Below are 23,125 nucleotides of genomic sequence, written 5' to 3' on the forward strand. Positions count from 1 at the left end.
CTTCAAGTCTCTCCCAGACTGGCCTGTTGACATTTATGAGAATCATGGTGCACTGTGGAAAAATACCCAAAACTTTGGGGCATATAAAATACTGGCCCTGAATATATGCTATTTTCCTGGAATCCAAAATAGCTTTATCATACACCAGTCAAAGCGGGCTTACGGTGTTTGAGTTATAAATAGAGTTTTGGCACAAGTTTGATACAGAGTGGGCCTGATAATTATGGGGACCCGTTGTGTGAGTATTCCCCCAGTTCCTTAATGTATAACTGAAACAGACATAATTGGCAACTGGCAGAGAACCCATTTGGCTCTCGGATCCATGGACTGAGAGCTCTCTTGGGAGGAAATGCCAAGTGAAAACCCCTGGGGCTTTCTATTGTAACACAATAATACAGTCGTGCATCACTTAGTGACATGGATACATTCTGAGAAATGCGTCATTAGGCAATTTCGTTGTTGTGCTAACATCATAGAGGGTATTTACACAAACCTAGATGCTATAGCCTACTACACACCTAGGGTAAATGGTACTAACCTTACGGGACCACCATTGTATATGTGGTTGTTGACCAAAACGTCGTTATTTGATACATAGCTGTAAACCAAAAGCAACTGGGGGCATTGAAGAGACAAAGGCCATCATTTAAACTTGAGAAACAAAAGGATGACAATACTTTTATCAGTCAGAGTTAGTGCAGAGAAAGAGAGAGATTGCGATTATAAGGAATTGGCTTTCATGATTATGGGGGTTAGTTAAGCAAGACCAAAACCCCTAAATTAAGCCATCAAGAATGGAAGACCAACGGCTGCTGCTGCTGTCTACAGGAAACGTTTCTTCTTTTTCTCATCCTCCTCCTCCCCTTCTTCCTCCTTTTTCTTCTTTTTTTCTCTCATTCTGTCTTTCTCTCTGTCTCTCTCCCTCCCCTCAGCCTTGCTTTTAAGATCTTCCGACTAACTGAATTTAGTCCCACCTAGATTATCCAGGATAATCTCTTTAACATAAAGTCATCTCATGATGGACTGAAAGCTCCCTTCAGAGCAACATCTAGTTTAGTATCTCATTAAATAACTGGAGGATGTAGCCTAGACACACTTTAAAAAAACCACAATACTTGTCCTATTCCCATTTAACATGACTGTTCACTGTCCTTAGAATCAACGTAGCCCCTGGCCCCTAGGATGCACTATTATGATGAAATCCATTTTTCCCCTATACCAAGTTGTAGGAACCATCAGAATCAGCTCATTTTTACTTGGCGGTGCTTTCAACACATCTTCATAGTTTTCTTTGGGGCCAGTCAACAATCTTACTCTCCACCATAAAGTATTCTGCAGAAATCCTGATCCTCTTGACATCACAGAACATCAAGTTTGTGCAATACATTGTTAACAGTATGCTGATTAGACTCGATGAGCAGGAATCAGCAAGCACTTAAATGCAATAGTAAAATACACATGAGCAGGAAGGTGAGACAAAATCTCATGGAGACCCAGGGTCCCACCACCTTGATGAAGTTTCTGGGAGTACAATGGTTTGGAGCATGAAGAATATCCCTTCCAAGATTAAAAACAAGTTGTTGAGCCCTTGTAATGCCTATTTTTACAAAAGGGCACAAAGCTTCATGGGCCATTTTAATTTTTAAGGCAACATACACCACAATTAAAAGTGCTATTCTGACGTATTTACTGTCTTAAGGCACCAGTTTTGAGTAGGAATCAGAGCTAGAGAAGGCTCTCTAGCAAGCAGTGCCAGCTTCTCTGCCACTTTGTTCTTATGACCTTGTTGTTAGTGCTGTCGAGTCAATTCTGACTCCTAGAGACCCTGTGTACGGCAGACCAGAATCCTGCTTGATCTTTTTGTGCCATTCTCTCACCTTCCGTTACTATATCAGATAATGCTCCTCTGCTTTTCATAAGGTTTTCATTGCCAATATTTTTTGAAGTGGGCGGCCAGCCCTTCTTCTTAGTCTGTCTTAGTTTAGAAGCTCCCCTGAAACCTGTCCATGATGGGTGACCCTGCTGGTATTTGACATACTGGTGGCACAGCATCAGCATCACAGCAACATGCAGCCACCACAGTATGGCAACCGACCTACAGGGCGGTGTGGTTCCCTGAAGGGGAAAGGAACCCAGGCCATAGCAGTGAGTGAGCTGAATCTTAACCACTTAGACTACCAGGGCTGGCTCCTCATGAGCTGGGCAGAACCAATTATACTTTTAAAGTATCTATGGCACATGAGGATGTTTTATGGATGTTCCGGCAAACTCTAATAAGAGAAACACAGCACAGACCTCTAGGGCTTTGGAGAAAAGCCTTATCATGTTCTTCAGATAATTGTTTGGATTTTGAAAAACAGCTCCTGTCTTGAACCGAGTCCTAGTAGAGATGAATATGTAACCATGACACATGAAAGAACCATGCAACCTGAGATGTCCCTCATGGACTACATATAATCTGATCTATCAAGTCTTAACATTGGGCATGGACAGCAGCAATCCTTCATCAGTTGGAAACAGGATGTAAGAGATTGGGCCTGAGCAGGTCGTGAAGTCACAAGTAATTTGTGTGAGTAGGCGACTCAGATGTATTTGACTCTTTGTAGAGAAAAAACACACTACTGTTTTCACTTACATTACACACAGTGCTCTCTGAATACTACAACTCACATACTTCTGACACCAGGTTAAGGGCTTAGTCCCACAAGGTGGCCCCTTAGTTCTGATTAGAATGCCAATCACAAGTCCAGGCTGTTACCCATGCCTCGGACTGGCAGGCTGTATTTCAGAGGTTCCCATGATCCTTTCTTTTGTTTCAAGTAATTTGTGAGAGCAGCTCATAGAACTCAGGGAAACAGTTTACTCGCTAGATTACCAGTTTCTTATGAAAGGATATAACTCAGGAACAGCCAGATGGAAGAGATACATACGCCCCTGTGGCTCTTCTACAGGAAATTACGAGTTTTAGGAGCTATGTGCCAGGAAGGGTAGAGAAAGACCAAATATATATTTCTTACACATCACCATATCACCTTCTTCTTGTGCTGCGTGGCTTCTTATCCCTCGATGCACACCTTGGCTTCATGTGGCTGTTCTTTATGACAGTTGACTGAGAGGAAAAAAATTGGGGCTTGTTTTACAGTTGGTTCTGCACGTTATGATGGATACGACTGAAAGTTGAAAAACTAAATTTATTGATCTCTAAATCTTCTAAGAGAACAAGATTTTAATTTTATTGATTTTCTCTATTGTTTTTCTGTTTTTATTTCATTAATTTTTACTCTGATCCTTATGACTTCCTTACTTCTGCTTGCTATGAGTTAAGTTGACTCTTCTTTCTCTAGTTTCCTATGATGGAGGCTGAGGTCCAATGTGCATTGCAAGGAGAAAGACTTGATACAGGCTCAACACCAGGTTGACAAAAGGGAAGCCATACTGTAAAAAAAAAACCATACTGTAACTTTGAATGACCTCTGACTAACTAACCCAGTTGGATATGCACCCTCCAGATGATCTTCCTGCTGTAGGTTTTATGACCCCTGCTTGTATGTGTATCTCCCAGCAGTGATAAGATGATAACTTTGTTCTTTTGAGTTCCTTAAGAAGGTGATGAGCCCCCAGATAGAGAGTCTATGCTGATAGTCATCACCAAATGACAACTCAAAGATCTGGTGTGATGACTCCCACTCTGTGATACCAGAGGGTCAACATTCCTAACCCCCTCCCCTATAACCCACTGGCCTATATAACTGCTTCAAGATTCTGTGCCCTCCTTAAGATGGTTCTTTAGGACACTAGTCTCCCCATCTTCTGATTTCCTAGCCTATCACTTAATAATTTTATTAAGTGGCATTTTATTTTATTAAGTGAATTTTATTTTATTATGCCCTTTTTCTGCCACCATCTTGCCTCTTGACTATTGGCTTTTGTCTTGAGGTGAGCAGATCACATGCATTGCGTGGTATGAGAAACTTGGTGACTCTGGTGGGATTTTAAGTCCAGCTCACGGCCAGTCAACCTCAGATGAGTGACCTGTCAGGTAAGTCCCTAGAAGAGTCTGAGGCTCCCTTTGTCTAGAGGATATGCTCTTCCTGCTGTCACATGCGGATGCCAACTGCTTCCTAATGCTCCCTATGGATGGCAGAGAAAAACCTACTTCTAGCGCCTTGACAGGCTCACATCTGGAGTACGGTAAGTCACCTCAGGAGTGCACCACTGACAACTTCCTTCCTCTCCATCTGGGATCCCCCTCTTTGAGGGGAGAGATCATCTGGTTAAGAGGGTGATGTACCAGAGTGGAAAGAGGTAAAGGACTTCACCTGGAATCTGGAAACTGGTTCACTGCTGTCGGGGTTTTCTGTGTCTGTAAAGAGCTCAAGCATCAGACGTCATTTGGGTGAGCGACCTTGTGAAAACCTGCCTGTGCCTAAAATTCTCTAATATCTTGTCAGGATAGTGAGTTAGAGGCCCCACTGGTGAGATTTGGTTGCTGGGTTAAGGTCTCAAGGCTAGGATAGTGGGATCAATATAAATGGATTACAGTCTCTGGGGCACCCAAAAGGATGGTGTAGAGTCCTGAGCTCTGAGTTAGAGTCCCAGAGTGTTGGATTTTGGTGTCTGTTTGTATTTACGTCTGACTGTTTTATTTGTTAAAATTGGCTGTTTGAGGACTGAGTTTGTCACTGATCGTAAGAAGCTCTCTCTAAGAATTACCTTGTTTGTTTAACCACCTTGGGAAAAGCCCTATAAAATGGGGATAACTGTAAACAGCTGGCAAGGTAACCCAAGATAATTTAGAATTACAGTGGCCAATTTTGGGCTCTTTTTCAGCCTCAAAACCAGGGAACAAGAAAAAATCTTTAATCTCTAAAGAGTCAAGGGCTCCACCTTTCCACCAAAAATTTCCAGAGGCCGTAAATGTTTACATAGAACAGCAGAATCTTACCAAGCTTGTTTTGTGTCCTGAGGGCTTGGCTTGATAATTGTCAAGTTGGGGGGAACTCCTAAAATACAGTTGGAGAAAAATGTGGTGGCACCCCATTTTTCAGTAAGATATAGTCAGACAGAAATGCAGCTTGTACTCTTGTTTGTGGCTAAGGGTCCTATCAAACTGCTGTCAGCCTGAGGGGAATTACATTGGCCATTAGAAGAAAGCCTCGGCTGGGCCTTCATTAGAAGGGTCTTGATTTCAAGGATGCCCCAAATTTTCGCAATCTGGTTCTAGCTGCAGCATAAATATACTTTTGATAGGCACGCCTAAATTCTGAAACAATGGGAAATGCTATCCCCACATGTAGCCCTTTAGGCTGCATTTTCCCAAATTAAATGAATTTTAGCTACGAGTATGTAGTATGAGCTACTGAGGACTCATTGGTCTATTGATCTTCTCCCACAGATAGTTACCATTCTTGCTTGCCTCTGTTTTTTTCGTGTGTGTGTTTTGTCATAAAAAGGAAAAACCTTAGAGCAAGATGCAGGCATCTTCATAAGCCTGTTATCTGGACAGGCCCGCCTATGGAGTATGCACATAAGGCGGAAGCTGTCACTAAGGGACATCTTGGAAACCAAAAGTGGCTGCAGTATTGGTGGGCATGAGTAGGGCAGTTAAGAGCCATTAGATTGCTTGCTACCTCAAGAAGACACCCATGATAGAAAAAGTTGGTCACAGAACTGGGTAGATGACAACAGGTCCCTCATCAACCTAAACAAAAATGTCCATGCAGGGGCTGGCTCAGTGGAATAGTGGTTAAGTTCACAGGCTCTGCCTCAGCAGCCCGGGGTTCATAGGTTTGGATCCCGGAGGGTGCAGACCTAGCGCCTCTCGTCAAGCCACACTGTAGTGGCATCCCACATTAGATGGAGCAAGATTGGCACAGATGTTAGCTCAGCAACAATCTTTGTCAGGCAAAAAGAGAAGACTGCAGTAGATGTTAGCTCAAGGCCAATCTTCCTCACCAAAAAATAAGGAAAGAAAGAAAGAAAGAAAAAGAAAGAAGATGTCCATGCAATGATGAGGTACTCTTTGAAGGACACACAATCCTCAACTCCACAGCACCTCCCCTCTAGATATTAGTCTGGCTTTGATAGACCAAAAGTGCAGCTAAAGCTGTTAACACGCATAAGATGAGAGCTTTTTCTTTTGTCTTCTTCTATGTCTTGAGAGTTTGGCTTTATGACCTCTTGGTCACGAGGGATCCCAGTCCATTGGGGGCCTTTGTTGTCTCAACCTTCGTTGCTTGTCAGTGCACTACCACCTGTGCAGCAGAAGCCTTTGCTTTCTTGGATAATTTTTGGGAGTGAACCTTCTGGATCTTGCAAGGGCTGCTTCTTTTGCACTCTCTTTTGGGGATGCTTTTGGGTCTATAGTTAAGACACAAATGCTTATTGGTTTGAGTCACTATTAAGATCCTATTTGTCAAAGGTCAGAGGACAGAGCCTTAAATGGGAAAAACTTCTAAATTGAAAAAATGTAGCTGAAAGGGGAGTCAACCTTTTTCTAGTTCTTTGGGGAACTGGAAACAACCATCTTTGTCTTGCAAATTCCTGCAGGGCCAGAGGTAGGGCTCTAGAAGGCGACTCAAAGTTTGCCTGTCCTTTTCCCATCCCAAAGTCTCCCCTGTTCCTCTCAAAATTCTTGTAGATATTGGGACATTAGAAAGTGATAAGGTGGGGCTGGCCTGGTCACGTAGTGGTTAGGTTTGTCACCTCGCCTCGGTGGCCTGGGTTTTGCCTCTTTGAATCCCCGGGGAAAAGCTACACACTGCTTATCAAGCCATGCTGTGGTCAGGCGTCCCACATAAAAAATAGAGTAAGATGGGCGCAGATGTTAGCTCAGGGCCAATCTTCCTCAGCAAAAATAGGAGGATTGGTGGCACATGTTAGCTCATGGATAATCTTCCTCAAAAAAAAAAAAACAAAACCTGATAGGGCAAATATTCCCCAGAAATGTCATCTTGGAGAAAATTCAAGTAGTTTCTCTGTGCCTTTGTTATGTAGTTGGACAGGCAGATCAACCTATAATGTCATTTCAATTACAACCCAATTTCTGAGAAATCAAGAGCAATTGTCCTTAAAAAATCCTTACAAGACTGGAAATACAGCCTTAGGGAAGCAGTTCAGGTTACCCCCATTTCTCTTATCTCAAAGAGCTTGCAAACCCTCCAGGGAATATGTAGCACATAACTAAATCCTAGGACTGAGGAGAGAAAAAAGGAAAAAGGAAAGAAAAATAGCCATAAGAGCACCCTCACCAAAAATCTAGCATCTTGAGTGTCTTCTACACAAATGTTAGTAAAAAGGCTTAAGACAAAATTTGGATTCGTGACTAGGGATCTTTGTAATACTGTACCTGACTCATGGCAGTAATTTTAAAACAATAGCTGTGTATGTGTGTCTATATGTATGTTATATGCTGATATTCTACCTCTGGATGGTATAATTTCTAAAGAGCTCTATTCAATTGGCTTAAAGTAAGTACTTATATAAGTTATTTCTAAATGTAATAGAAACTAACTCAAATGTCTTACAAGTTAATACAATACAAGTTAGTCTTTGGTCACTGAAAGCTTATTTTAAATTGTTGGTTTGATTAAAATGGACATGTCCTCAGAATTATCAGCATCAGCTATGATGGAGACATGCAGCCTTTATTCTATTTTTATTGGTCAAATAAGCTGACGTCATCTCTATTACAAACTGGTTAGCAAAAATGATAACTTAAAATGATGGCTAATTTTGCCTTATGTCTCATGGAGGTTTATAGCAATCTAAATAATTATTGGGAATGAGTAAACTAAATAGTTGGGAAAAAGACAAAAGTGTTGGGTGAAATTCTTACGTGTTATGGCATGTATATTCAAGATAACTTCTAAAATCTCTCTGATATCTTTAAACTTTAAAGTTTTGCTAGGTAAAATTAAATGATAAGAAATTCATTGAATATCTATCTGGGTCATTTTCATATAAGATAACATACCGAAACATTATCACTAAATATGCCTAAGTTTATGCACTTTGGGATTTTTACTACAGAGAAACTAAAAAATGTTTGGGTCTATTAGTAAACATGTCCTGTATCTTGCTAAAAGATTGGACTATAAAGTAAGATGTTTCTATAAACTATGAAAGATATTTATAAATTTGCCAAGCCACAGAATGGTAATACAAAAGACAGTTCATAATTGCTTACTATTTAGTTCTCACTAAAAAGAAAGATGTGTAAACATCAAGAATTTTAATTAATATATGTGATTAAAGCTACTAAAAATTAATAAGGAAAAGGTCTTTGTATTCAAGGAAAGTAAGATGTGTATTTTCAGTAAAGAATGTACCAAGATTGGAAATATTTTCGTTTGTTTTGTTAAGAAAAACACATTTGTCCTAAAGGATTAGAAAGGAAAAAGAAAGGCATGGGACAAACTCTCCATGTAAAAAGAAAGTTCTAGATGGTTTATGGAAGAGGAACCCTAAGAAAAGTCAAGTTGGCTGAGATTGAAGTAAATCTAACGACTAAATGAGTTTTAATGTCAAAAATAAGCTGGTGTAAACATTAAAATTTGGTTCTCTCTCTCTTAAAAGGATAATTTTCCTGGACTTGTAATCTGCTCTTGATAAAGAGGTTATAGAAGGTTTTTCTTTATTTTTCAGTAAGTTTACCTAAAAGACAGATTTATGTTTTGTTAAGATAATTTTCTATGTTCAAAAAGACTGAGATCTCTCTATTAAAGTTTTTTTTTTCACTGTTTTAACTGTTTCTTTTCCCTTGACTGTTTCGTTGGGACTCTGATTGAATGGATAACTGAGCATTGTTTCACAGTGAGTGTTGTTTCCTATTTGACCAAGTGTTTTAAAACATTTTAATATATTTAACAAGCGTCCCCCAAAATACAAATCCTAAATGAAGTCTTTTTCTTGACGGAAAAAGTTTTCCTTTGAAAATTTTCAGAGGACCCCTGGGGCTGCTCAAAGAAAGTTTTTTTCTTTTTCTAGAAATATGAAGTTAATAAACTCATTAGGCTTATTTGATATGTTAAATTACATGGGAGGCATTGTCAAATAAGTGGTGACAAACCTTCTTAGTTGTTATTCTGTGGGTAAATGTTATTGATATAAAAATTTTAAAAATTATGTAACATTCCAAAATTCTGCTCTGTCCTGGTTGTCAGCCATAATTCTCATTATTATCTTGAAGTGTTTTATGTCATAGAAATAGCCCAGCATCTTTGTCAATGGCCATTTTGAGTCTCTTGTTATTTGAAGACAGATGTTTTATTCTGATGTTTTTGCAAACATGTTTCATCTTCAGAAAGATTCATGGAAAGGAATCCGTCACTTACTCTAGAATACAGGTTTCAATCAACTTTCACATCATTAAACTGAACTAGGTAAGAAATTACAAAACTCTAATGGAAAAACTGATGGCCTCATAATACTGCTAGCAGAAGATTAAGATCAAGAATCAATTACACAGGAGTGAATGAACTGATGAAGACGATTATAATTTTTATGACTTTTCCTTGGAGGTACTGCTGATTTTTTGGTGTTTTGTTTTTTCCACATTTAAGGAAATCTTTTTCTCTTTCTTTTAAGCTAACTATGACTTACAGCAATTTGGTAAAATTAGATCCTTTTAAGTAAAGTTGAAACGTTTATTTATTTTTTCTCCGTATATGATCCCTACAGGATTTGGAAACTCTTGTTGAGTGAGTATTGTTTTCGAGGCAATATAGTTATTTGCATAAGATCAATAAGAATCTGTTCTCCTTATAACAGCACACAATCAAAAACATTGGTTGTATTACCAAGGCTTTGCCTGGAATGTCACATTTGAGAGAAATATTCAGACTCAAGTATGACAAGACAGCTTTTGAGGAATAAAGTTTGACTTTACGGAATAAAGCCACCTGGAAATGTTGGCCTGCTACCTTGCCTACAGGCTTCCCAGCAACATTACGAGGTGATTAAAGAATGTCACTTCTCTGTCAGGTTCCCTGTAACTCAGAATATTTTGAGGGACCTCAAGAAGAGAAGAATCCACCCAAATCTGTAGGTATTAAAGGCCAAATCTGATGACAAGTGCTTGGCTTTGTTTTCCTGGCCTTGAGAGGCCTTTAAAGTTCAATCTGAGATTCCTTATAAAAAGTTCCAGAGAGTGAAGTCAGCTTCATGGCAGAGTGAGCTCTCCCCATAATCTCTCCCCTCTAAGATACAATGAAAAGGAGATTCATATTCAAACAGAGGGCATCCACACAACACAAAGTATGCAGCCATACTTCAGAAGGTGGAGGTGCTGGAGACTCCCCTCCCTGAGAAACTGGCACGAGGTAAGAGAAATCTTCTCTCCCTCCAGAAGTGCATTGACCTAGGGACTGCACACAGCCTCAAGAGGAAAGGGGGGAGGGAGCAGCCCTTCATGGGAACACAATCTCTCTCCAAGGTCCCTCACAGCCCAGGGGAAAACCCCCACACAGAGGTAGCTAGCTACAGCAGTGGTGTCTTTATCAAGCTAACACCCAAGGAGAGCAGGTAGCAAGGGAAGAGCAAGAAGCCCCTGTGGTAACTCAGAAGAAAGAAAGTGTCACTCCCCTCCCCCAACCAAGTGACCTAGATCAGTTGAAGTGAGCTGAGCCGCAGATCACAGCAGGCTTAGAATATGCAGCTGTTCACTTCCGCCCAGTGGTGGCAAGTGGAAGTGGTGATCAAATACTACCATAATGCAGAAGCACACATCTACTGCACAAGTCTGGCAATATGAAAAAATATACTAAATCTTCGGACCAGGAGGAAAATGACAAGTACTCAGAAATCGACTCTGAAGGCACAGAAATCTATAATGCAAAGGAAAGGGAATTCAAAATAGCTATTATAAAAAAAACTCATGAGTTACAAGAAAATGCAGATGGAAAGTTCAATGAATTTAGGAGCTACTTCACAAAAGAGATTGAAACTATAAAGAAGAACCAATGAGCAATATTGGAGATGAAAAACACAACAGAAGAGACAAAGAAAAATATGGATTCCCTAAACAATAGAATTGATATTGTGGAGGAAAAATTCAGCTATATGGAGGACAGACACATAGAAATGCTTTAGATGGAGGAGGAGAGAGAACTAAGACCAAAAGGAAATGAAGAAATTCTCTGAAAAATATCTGTCTCAATTAGGAAATGCAGCATAAGCATTATAGGTATTCAAGAGGGAGAAGGAGAATGGAGCAGAAAGCTTGTCAAAGAAATAATAGTGGAGAACTTCCCCAACCTAGGGAAGGAGCTGGAAATGCAAAGGAAAGAAGCAAATAGATCACCCAACTATATCAATGAAAAAGGCCTTCTCCAAGCCATATAGTAAAGAAGCTGGCAAAAGTCAGTGACAAAGGAAAAATACTAAGGGCAGCAAGGCAGAAGAAAATAACTTACAAAGGATCCCCTATCATGCTTTCAACGAATTTCTCAGCGGAAACATTATAGGCTAGCAGAGAGTAGAATGATATATTCAAATCTATGAAAGACAAAACATTTCTGCCAAGAATACACTATCCAGTGAAAGCATCCTTCAGATATGATGGAGAAATACAAGCTTTCCAAGATAAACAAAAGCCAAGGGAGTTCATTGCCTTAAGACCCCACCCACAAGAAATCCTCTAGAAGGGCCTGATCCTTGAAAAAACAAAGAAGAAAGGGGTTACAAAACAATGAGTAAGGTGATAAATAGGTAGACAAAATCAGAAAATTGAAGCCATCCATCAGAACAGGTTAGAAAACACTGAAGTATAACATTAAAGATAAAGGGAAGGAAAATACCAGTAATAAATACAATCTTGTCATTGTAACCACAACCCACACCACAAGATTGAACAAGATGTGACAAAAACAACTCAAGAGGAAAAGAGAAAAGGGGTGGAATTGGCTGATTGTAAGAAAATAAGAGATTATCAGAAAATGGACTTTCTCATCTATGAGATTTTTCATACAAACCTCCTGGTCACCACTAAACAAATAAATAGAATAGAGACAGATATAATAAATAATGAGAAAACTAAGAAAACCAGCATAGAAAACTACCTAACTTAATTGGAAGTCCGAAATACATGGGACGAGAGACAAAGGAAGTCCAGGAGAACCAGAAAATGAGTGATAAAGTGGCAGCATTAAGCCCTCATATATTAACAATCACTCTAAATGTAAATGGATTGAATCCTCCAATCAAAACACACAGAGTGTCAGGATGGATTAAAAAACAAGACCTAACAGTATGCTGCCTCCAGGAAACACATCTCAGCGCCAACAACAAACACAGGCTCAGAGTGAAGGGATGGAAGGTGATACTCCAAGCTAATGGCCAACAAAAGAAAGCAGGTATTGCCATACTTATATCAGGCAAAGTAGACTTCAAGATAAAACAGGTAAAGAGAGACAAAGAGGGCCAGCATATAATGATAAAAGGACACTCCACCAAGAAAACATAACACTTATAAATACATATACACACAACACAGGAGCACCAAAGTACGTAGACAACTGTTAACAAACTTAAAAGGAGATATTAACAACAACACAATAATAGTAGGGGACCTCAACACTGCAATCATATCAATGGATAGATCATCCAAACAGAAAGTCAACAAGGAACGAGTAGAATTAAATGAGATACTAGACTAGATGGACTTAATAAGCATATGGAGAACACTTCATCCAAAAATAGCAGAATACATATTCTTCTCAAGTGCTCATGGGACATTCTCAAGGATAGACTATCTGTTGGGAAACAAGGCGAGCCTCAACAAATTTCAGAAGATTGAAATAATAATAAACATCTTTTCCAACCATAATGCTATGAAACTAGAAATTATTTACAAGAAAAAATCTGAGAAAGGGACAAAGATGTGGAGACTAGATAGCAGGCTACTGAACAAACAATGGATCATTGAAGAAATTAAAAGAAAAATCAAAAAATATCTGGATGCAAATGCAAATGAAACGTACCATACCAACTCATATGGGATGCAGCAAAATCCATTCTGAGAGAAATTCATCGCAATACAGGCTCACCTTAACAAACAAAAAAAGTTCCATAAAAGCAATCTCAAACTACACCTAACAGAGCTTGAAAGAGGAAAACAAACAAAGCCCAAAGTCAGAAGAAGGAAGGAAATAATAAAACTCAGAGCAGAAATATATGAAATTGAAACAAAAAGACAGTAGAAAGGATCAATGAAACAAAGAGCTTGTTCTTTGAGAAGACAAGCAAAATTAAAAAGCCTTAGCCAGATTCACAAAGAAAAGAAGAGAGAAAGCTCAAATAAATCGAATTAGAAATAAAAGAGGAGAAATTACAATGGATACCATAGAAATACAAAAGATTCTAATAGAATACTATGAAAAGTATACGCCAACAAATTGGACAATCTAAAATAAATGGATACATTCTTGGACTCTTACAACCTCTCGAAGCTGAATCAAGAATAGATAGGGGCTGGCCCTGTGGTCGAGTGGTTAAGTGCACACGCTCCGCTGTGGTGGCCAAGGGTTTCACTGGTTCAGATCCTGGGTGTGGGCATGGCACCGCTCACCAAGCCATGCTGAGGTGGTATCCCACATGCCACAACTAGAAGGACCCACAATTAAGAATATACAACCATGTACCAGGCAGCTTTGGGGAGAAAAAGGAAAAAAATTAAAATCTTTAAAAAAAGAAAAAAAAGAAATAGGTAATCTGAATAGACTAATCACAAGTAATGAGAAAGAAACAGTAATCAAAAACCTCTCTCCCAGAAAAGTCCAGGGCCAGACGGCTTCCCTGGAGAATTCTACCAAACATTCAGAGAAGATTTAATACCTATCCTTCTCAAACTGTTCCACAAAATTGAGGAAGACAGAACACTTCCTAAAACATTCTATGAGGCCAACATCACTTTCATGCCAAAGCCTGACAAAGATAACACAAAAAAGGAAAACTACAGGTCAATATTGCTGATGAACATAGATGCAAAAGTCCTTAACAAAATACTGGCAACCCCAATACAGTAATACATCAAAAAGATCATACACCATGATCAAGTGGGATTTATACCAGGGACACAGGGATGGTTCAACATCTGCAAACCATTCAATGTGATACAACACATTAACAAAATGTGGACTAAAACTCACATGATCATCTCAATAGACACAGAGAAATCATTTGACAAGATCCAACATCCATTTGTGATAAAAAACCTTAACAAAATGGGGATAGAAGGAGAGTATCTCAACATAATAAAGGCCATATGTGACAAACCCACAGCCAATATTGTACTCAATGGGGTAAAACTGAACACCATGCCCCCGAGAACAGGACCAAGACAAGGGTGCCCACTCTCACCACTCTTATTCACCATAGTAGTGGAGGTTTTGGCCAGAGCAATTAGGCAAGAAAAGGAATAAAAGGAATCCAAATAAGAAATGAAGAAGTGAAACTCTTGCTGTTTGCAGACAACATGATTTTATATATAGAAAATCCTAAAGAATCCATTGGAAAACTATTAGAAATAATCAGTAACTACAGTAAAGTTGCAGGGTACAAATCAACTCACAAAAATAAGTAGCATTTCTGTACTCTAATAATGAATGAACAGAAAGAGAACTCAAGAATACAATCCCATTTACCATAGCAACAAAAAGAATAAAATATCTGGGAATAAATTTAACCAGGGAAGTGAAAGCCCTATGCAATGAAAACTGTAAGACATTACTGAAAGAAATCTATGATGACATAAAGAAGTGGAAAGATATTCAATGCACATAGATTGGAAGAATAAACATAGTTAAAATGTCCATACTACCTGAAGCAATCTACAGATTCAATGCAATTCCAATCAGAATCCCCATGACATTCTCCATGGAAACAGAATAAAGAATCTTAAAATTCATGTGGGCAACAAAAGACCCTGCATAGCTAAAGCAATCCTGAGGAAAAAGAACAAAGCTGGAGGCAACACAATCCCTGACTTCAAAATGTGCTACAAAGCTATAGCAATCAAAACAGCATGATACTGGTACAAAAACAGGCAGACAGATCAATGGAACAGAATTGAAAGCCCAGAAATAAAAACACACATCTACGGAAGCTAATCTTTGACAAAGGTGCTAAGAACATACGATGGAGAAAGGAAAGTCTCTTCAATAAATGGTGTTGGGAATGGCTGGCCTGGTGGCACAGTGGTTAACTTCACACGTTCTGCTTCCGCGGCCCAGGGTTCGCCAGTTTGGATCCTGGGTGCAGACCTAAGCACTGCTTGGCAAGCCATGCTGTGGTAGGTATGCCACGTATAAAGTAGAGGAAGATGGGCGTGGATGTTAATTTAAGACCGGTCTTCCTCACCAAAAAAGAGGAGGATTGGCAGCAGATGTTAGCTCAGGTCCAATCTCCCTCAAAAAAAAATGGTGTTGGGAAAACTGGATGGCCACACACAAAAGAACGATAGTAGACCACTGTCTTTCAGCATACACAATAATAAACTCAAAATGTATCAAAGACTTGAAGGTAAGACCTGAAACCATAAACCTTCTAGAAGAAAATATGGATAGTACACTCTTTGACTTCGGTCTTAAAAGGATCTTTTCAAATACCGTGTCTTCTCAGACAAGGGAAACAAAAGTAAAAATAAACAAGTGGGACTTCGTCAGACTAAAGAGCTTCTGCAAGGCAAAAGAAACCAGGATAAAAACAAAAAGACAGCCCACCAACTGGGAGAACATATTTGCAAATCATATATCTCACAAGGGGTTAATCTCAATAATACATAAAGAACTCACACAACTCAACAACAAAAAAAGAAACAACCAGATCAAAAAATGGGCAGAGGATATGGACAGACGTTTCTCCAAAGAAGATACACGGATGGCCAATAGGCACATGAAAAGATGTTCAACATCACTAATCATCGGGGAAATGCAAGTAAAAACTACACTAAGATATTACCTAATACCCGTTAAAATGGTTACAATCACCAAACAAAAAATAACAAATGTTGGAGAGGCTGTGGAGCAAAGGGAACCCTCATACACTGCTGGTGGGAATTCAAACTGGTGCAACTACAACGGAAAAAAGTATGGAGAGTTCTCAAAAAAATTAACAGTAGAAATATCATATGACCCAGCTATCCCAATACTGGGTATTTATCCAAAGAGTTTGAAACAAACAATTCAAAGAGACTTATGCACCCCTGTGTTCATTGCAGCCTTATTCACAATAACTAAGACATTGAAGCAACCCAAGCACTCACTGACCGAGGATTGGATAAATGAGATGTGGTATATATAAATACAATGGAATACTACTCAGCCATAAAAAAAGACAAAATCGTCCCATTTGCAAAAACACGGGTGGAGCTTGAGGGTATTATTTTAAGTGAAACAAGCCAGGCAGAGAAAGACAAACACCATATGAACTCACTCATATGTGGAAGATAAACACACGGACAAAGAGAACAGTTCAGTGGTTACCGGGGGATGGGGGTTGCGGAGAGGGCAAAAAGGGTGAAGGGGAGCACTTATATGGGGACAGGCAAATAATAATGTATGACTGAAATGTCACAATATTGTAAATTATTATGGCTTCAATTAAAAAGTTCCAGTAAATCAGATGTGAAAGAGCCTATATGATCAATTGCTATTCTTGCTGTACTTATGTAAATAATTGGGCCAAGTTTACTGAAATTAGACATTTTACAAACCAATGAGTCTTAATTTGCTATCTTAGCTAAAAATGAGGGTGATTTTAGAGAGAAAAGTGACGTTTCAGTAGAAAATATAGTACACATTCATGGATATTAGGTTCTCATTCCGATAATTATCTGTAAGGCTTTTATTTTCTATCCGTAAACTGGACCAGATCCTGAATTCTTCTATTGTCCTAACATAATTGGTTATAAATCTCCCAACGAATATTTTTAATTTTTTCATCACTTCTACTTGAAATCATTGAGAACTGAAGCTGCCCTTTTTCCTGAAGCCCTGCAAACTGAAGCTGGAAAGCTGGATATAAACTTAAGAGACATTCATGTCTGTTGCTGTTTAAGCCACTCAGAAAGATACCTGAACACCTGATGACATCGTGAGAGACACTTCAAACTCCAAAAGATGCTTCAACTCTGACATCAAGAAACCATTTGACTGGCTTCCCCCGGGCTCAGAAACTGGTTTCTAATTTGCTACCACTATTCATCTTGTTTTTCTTTTTGTTTCTCTAGAAATGCTTCTTATTAAGTACCTAGTTACCTGCTTACACAATATAGGCCTAACTTTGGGAGCCCACCTGCATCGCCATCTTACTAAGAGACTGGAGCAACCCACGGCCCTCATCAGCAGAATCTCTCTCAAGATTGAGGAACAAACAACAAAAGGGGGGAACTGGAGTCTCAGATGGGGCCACACAAAGGGCACGATCTGCTCACCACAAGCCAAAAGCCAATTGTCAAGAGGCAAGATGGTGCCAGAGAAAGGGCAATAATTCAAATAGGCTCGCCATAACAGTCATATGGAGATTTTTTAAAAGTTCTATGGATTCACAGAGGAGGAAGAGGTGTTCTCAGGGGAAAGGAAGAAGGCAGGTCAGTCACAATGACCAACAATTTAGAGCCACACCTGCCTCAAATGTAACATAGTGAGGAGGAGGAAATATGCTTGAGCATGGTACCAGATCGATGCAATGTTGACATATTGGAAGCCATATTGTAGAAAACAAATCATACTGCAACTTTGAATGACCTCTGCCTGACAAATCCAGCTGGGTATGCACCCTCTAAGGGATCTACCTACCTGCTCTGCAGATTTTATGATGTCTGCTTGTGTGTGTACTTCCAAGCAGCAATAAGATGATAATTCTGTTCTTTTGAGTTCCTTAGGAATGTGATAGTCCCCAGACAGAGAGTCTATGCTGACAGCCATCATCAAATGACAACTGAAAGATCGAGGGTCAACATTCCTGACCCCTCTCCCCTATAACCCACTGGCCTATATAACTGCTTCAAGATTCTGTGCTACTGGTCTGGGTGAAAACCCTCTTAAGATGGTTCTTTAGGACAGTAGTCCCCACAGCTTCTGATCCGCTAGCTTATCACTTAAGAAAATGTAGAATACGAGAGGAAATGCCACTGGACAAGGCAGGCTCACAGAGCCTTGGATGAAGGACAATGGCTGTGAGCAGATTTATCCAGAAACACAACAGAGCCCAAAGAGCCAGAGAGCCTGGGTTCACATCATGGCTCCTCACTTACTAGTTGTGTGTCCTGGGCAAGTGACTCCATCTCTCTGTCTCAGACTTTGCATCTGTGAAATGGGGCAATGATAATACAACTCTCAAGGGTTCTTGGGAGGATTAATCAAATTCATCTCAAAGAATGCCTGGAGTAAACCCTGGCACAGAGTTGGGGCTCAATACAACTCTGCTGTATTGCTCCTGTGTCTTCTTGCAACTCCTGTTGGGGGTATGGGATCATGCTGGGGAGCCGAGTTGGGGGCGGGATGGGGAGTTGATGGAGGATGAGTACCAGCTTCTCTGATCTCACTCCTGTGGGTGTGTCTGATTCCTGCTCCAGCCCCACTCTGCCGCAGCTTGGTGAATTTAGGAATTTACTCAACTTCACCGTGCCTCTGTAAAGGGAGGCCAAGAATAACAGTACGTACCTCAAAGGGCTGTGTGGAGGATTAAATAAGTGATTACAAGTAAAGCTGCAGTCACATGTGAGACTTTGAACCACAACTTCCCCTGAGCCTTCCTGAATTTCTGACTCACAGACATCATGGAACATCAGGAAATGAGTATTGTTTAAGTGACTCAAACTTGGGATGATATTTTATACAGAAATAGTAACTAGAACATATATAGGAGAGGATCCCTGCAGAATATTCTGTGACAGAGAGCAAAGGCAAGACTGAATGTGTGCCATTGTCCATCCCAAGTGAATGAAAATTGCTTCTGGACTCGTTATCTGATGCTTATTGAAAAGAACACATTTTCCAGACCGGTAGCTACACACCAGGGCCTGAAATCAAGTGTTCTAGTAAACCTAGAACCACACACCCTCATACCACAACTATGAGGGTGCTTAGTTAAACTTCTGGTAGTCCATCACCATCTGGTGTTGCAGATTGAAGAGTTGAAATAGATGGAATAAGCATCCTCCATTCTTTCTTTCCTATCAAATGAAACTAAAACCTGGGACACAGTGACTGAGGGAGCTCTCTGAGGATCCTGAAAAAATAATGGCGGCACGTGGATGGAGAAAGAATGAATGATCCATAGGTGAATTTCCTGGGCTTTTATCTTTCCCATGTCTTTCAGCCTGGACTCAAAGAGAACATAATTAATAGAACTATGCACAGGTATGAACACAAAGAGCTCCAAAAGAAGTCTTGTCTTTCTGATCCAAAAAGTAGGAATGAAGGATGCCCACAAGTAAAGACAGTGGAAGAAATCTCCTTTGAAAAATACAGCCCGCAGGAGGTAGGTTGGAACTTGAATCTAACTGGATTAGCCTGACTCTACCTGAGTCAATTCCATGCTAAAACAAACACCCACCCCCCTCAAAGTTCTCCATAGGCTTAAACAAGACCCAGAGTCTCACAACATAATATTAAAAATGTCTAGTATACAGTCCAAAGTTACTTGAAATATAATTAACAATGAAAGACTGACACATTCTCATGTGAAAAGACAATCCATAGGTACTAACTCTGAGATGATCTAGATATTGAAATTAATAGATCATGACTTTAAAGCAGCTATTAACACCCTGATGCAAGAATTAAGTACTAACACTTTTGCAAAAAATGGAAAGCTATAAGTCTCAGAAGAGAAATGGAAACTTAAAAAAGAACTAAGTGGGAATTTTATAAGGTAAAACTAAAAATAAATTCCCTGGATAGTCTCAACAACATAATGGAGAGGGAAGAGGAAGTGGTCAATTAACTTCAAGATAAGTTGATAGAAGTGATCCAATCTGAATAAGAGGGAGAAAAAAAGGCTGAAAGAAATAAACAGAGCCTAAGAGTCTGTGGGACTATAACAAAAGGTCTACATTCATATCATCAGTGTCCCAAAACGAGAGGAAGAAAAGAGTAGTGCAGAAAATAAATTTGAAGAAATAATGGTAACTACCTCCAAAGGAGTCTCACTTTCGGGATGGCAGCATGAGGGGTTCTGGGGGCCCATTCAACAGTGAAACAAACATAAGTGGTGAAAACTATAAAAAAACCCAGACTTTAAATTTCAGCTTTGACATGTAAAGAGCTTGGAAGCTGTCACTACTATTCTCACAGCAAGAAAAGAACTCAACAAACTTAAAATCAACCACTCTCTCAGGTCCATCAGAGAATTGAGGTCCTAGGGAAAGCTGCCATGCAGAAATCTGGAGAGATAGGTGAACACATAGAATTACAGGCAAGATCAGCTTACCTGAAGGTGAGGCTGCTGAAGCCAGTAACTGAGAGGGGCACTTCAAGGTCATTATGACAAATTGCTGAAAACTGAATGTGGACTAGCTCGAGAGTTAAAAACTCCTGGGGACCCAGTCTTAAGGTCTGTCCACCATTTTCACAAAAAACCTTGGGGAAAAGGCTTTTCATACTGACTGGGTGAGCTCCGAGTCTTGTCAAGTAAACACAGCCTTGTGAATAGGGTCTTCCAGGGAACTAACAGGCAGGTCAAATAATGGCAATTCTCTGGGATTAGGGCTTTGAAGTTCTTCAAATCCCCTTCTGCTTTCATCCAGTGGCTGCCAGGCTACTGATTTTCACCAAGAATGTGGGCTTTTGGTTTTCAAGTCTACTGTGGAGCTGGAGAGTGGGAGATGGCACTAGGGTAAGCTAAAATGCCACGAAGGTCATTGTCCTCACCAAGATTCACCAATTTTTATTGAATAAACACCCCTCATATTGCTGCAAGCCTTTGGTTAATTTTGAGAGTTCTGAAAAAACTGGTTCTGACCTTTTTTTTCTTTTAGCCATGTTGCTCACTGCTTTTATGTAAGAGAGAATTTCCGAGGTCTTTAATATGCTATTGTCACCGATATCCTGCTAGAGAGTTTTTGAAATGTGAAAATATTGTCACTATTTAAGAGTCATAAATGTGTTCTCATCAACCTGGCCCCCTGCCAGACTCTTTTGTATCCAGGGGAGTCTTAGACTAGTTAGTTAGGAATTGAAGTTGTTAGGGGAGGGTAAGACCCATCTGTGGGATATAGGAAGAAGCCCAGGGAACAGTGGGAAAGTAGTATCCAGAGGTCGGCAGTGGCTGTGTGTCCATGCAGGAATACAGTTTGGTGCCACAGTCACAGGGCAGCAGGACTGTGCTGACAGTCCAAGGTGTATGTGCCTGTCCTTATCAAATTTGCTTCTAGGGACCTCAGGCAAGATGGCCTCTCAGTCCTGACCTAATACCTGCTGAGAAAGGACATGAAGGTAACTAATCCCTGAATTCTCCCTAAGCCCAATCAATCCTGATTGCTAGTTTCCAGTCTGGACATCTCTTCTCTACTTCAGGTCACTGCTGAGGTGACATTCACAATGATCATTTAGCTGCTTATGGGATTTAACTACTCATCCTCAGTTCAAAGGTCTTATGCTTCTGTGGGCCTGGATGGTGCTTCCTCCTGTAAATCCTCACCAGAAGACACAAGCTGGTTTCCTACGATAAGCCTTCCTTCAGTTCTGAACTATGGGACTGTCTTTCTACAATGCCATGGCGGTTGGTGGCAACAGTAGGTGGAGAGTGATGTTTCTGGGCATGATGACAGACGTTTGGTAGGGGTTGAAAAACACCCACCTGAATCTGCTGATGCTCATGAGGTCAATGGGGCCTTCTAAAGAGTAAAGGGCACATTTTCTGTGAACTCTGGGATGTTTCAGTCCTTGTTTTGCCTTTTTGTCACTGTGACCTTGTGCAAGTAATTCTCATACCCCAAGGCCTCAGTCTCCTCATCCGTGGAGAGAGAGGGTTGGGCTGGTCCTCTGAGGACCTCAAACAATGACAGTGTATTTATTTTTCCTTCGAGGGGACAACCTTCCCTAGCCTGAGCAGCCCTGTTCTTCTCCTTTCTTGCATCCAATTTTTCTTGAATCTTATCTGCATTCACAGGCTCAACTTCCTTACATCCCTTCCTCTTCTCAATTCCTTAAAATAAGACTTCTTCCTCCAAAAATATGACTCTCATCCAAGGCATCGATAATCTTTTTATTTATAACGACAGTGACCCTTCTCTATGCCTATCTTTCTCAAGCCTTTAGCAATGAAAACTTTGGACTACTTTGTCCTTCCTCCTACACTTCCTCATTGTCATCTTTATCATCCTCTTGCTGAGAAGAGAAAAGAGTTCATTACAACTCGATGCAAGTAAGCAAAAGCACAGTATTCAATGACTTGTGTGTCTGTCAGCTTCCTGGATGCCTTCCTCGGGGTCTCCAAGGCAATTACATGCAGAATGGCCACAGCTAAAGGTGTAACCTTTCTGCAGCAATCATTTCATCCTTCTACTTTCCCTGTTACCATTGGCATCCCCAACCTGAGACATGGATAGGAGCCTCACCTGCTCCCTCACCCTTCCAGGTTTACCTCCTGAACATCTCTCAAATCTGTCATTTTCACTTCATCTGTAGTAACCGTGTGTCATCATCTCTACCTGGAATGTTACATCTACCCCCATCCCCCAGTCCACTCTTCCTAAGGACAATGGAGCAGTCGGTCTGAAATCCACACTCATCTGCACGCTTAAGTCCTTTAAGATCTCCAGTGTAACGTCCAAACTCTGTTCTATGGCTCAAACCACACAGACCAGGGCTCTTTCTATCCCATGAGCCCTCAAGTGATGGTTAAGAATAACAAGGCTCCCCGTGCAGTGGAATAGCAATTTATTTGATGAGGAACATGGAGTATAACACATGCCTAGTGAGAAAGGAGGGGGAGCAGTTTCCTCAGAGAGAATGCTGCTCTGGTCTGCAAACAGCAGCCATGTCATTGTCCAGAACATGGGACAGCCTTTTGTGAGCCCTCATAAGCTGGGTGTGGAGTTGGTTGAAGAGCAGGAAATGGTTCTGTTGGGAGAAGACCCAGATCAGAATGGAGACTCAAGGTCACTGACTCTTGTTGGTAT

The sequence above is a fragment of the Equus asinus genome, chromosome 15 (assembly GCF_041296235.1).
Source record: "Equus asinus isolate D_3611 breed Donkey chromosome 15, EquAss-T2T_v2, whole genome shotgun sequence".
Classification (NCBI taxonomy): Eukaryota; Metazoa; Chordata; class Mammalia; order Perissodactyla; family Equidae; genus Equus; species Equus asinus.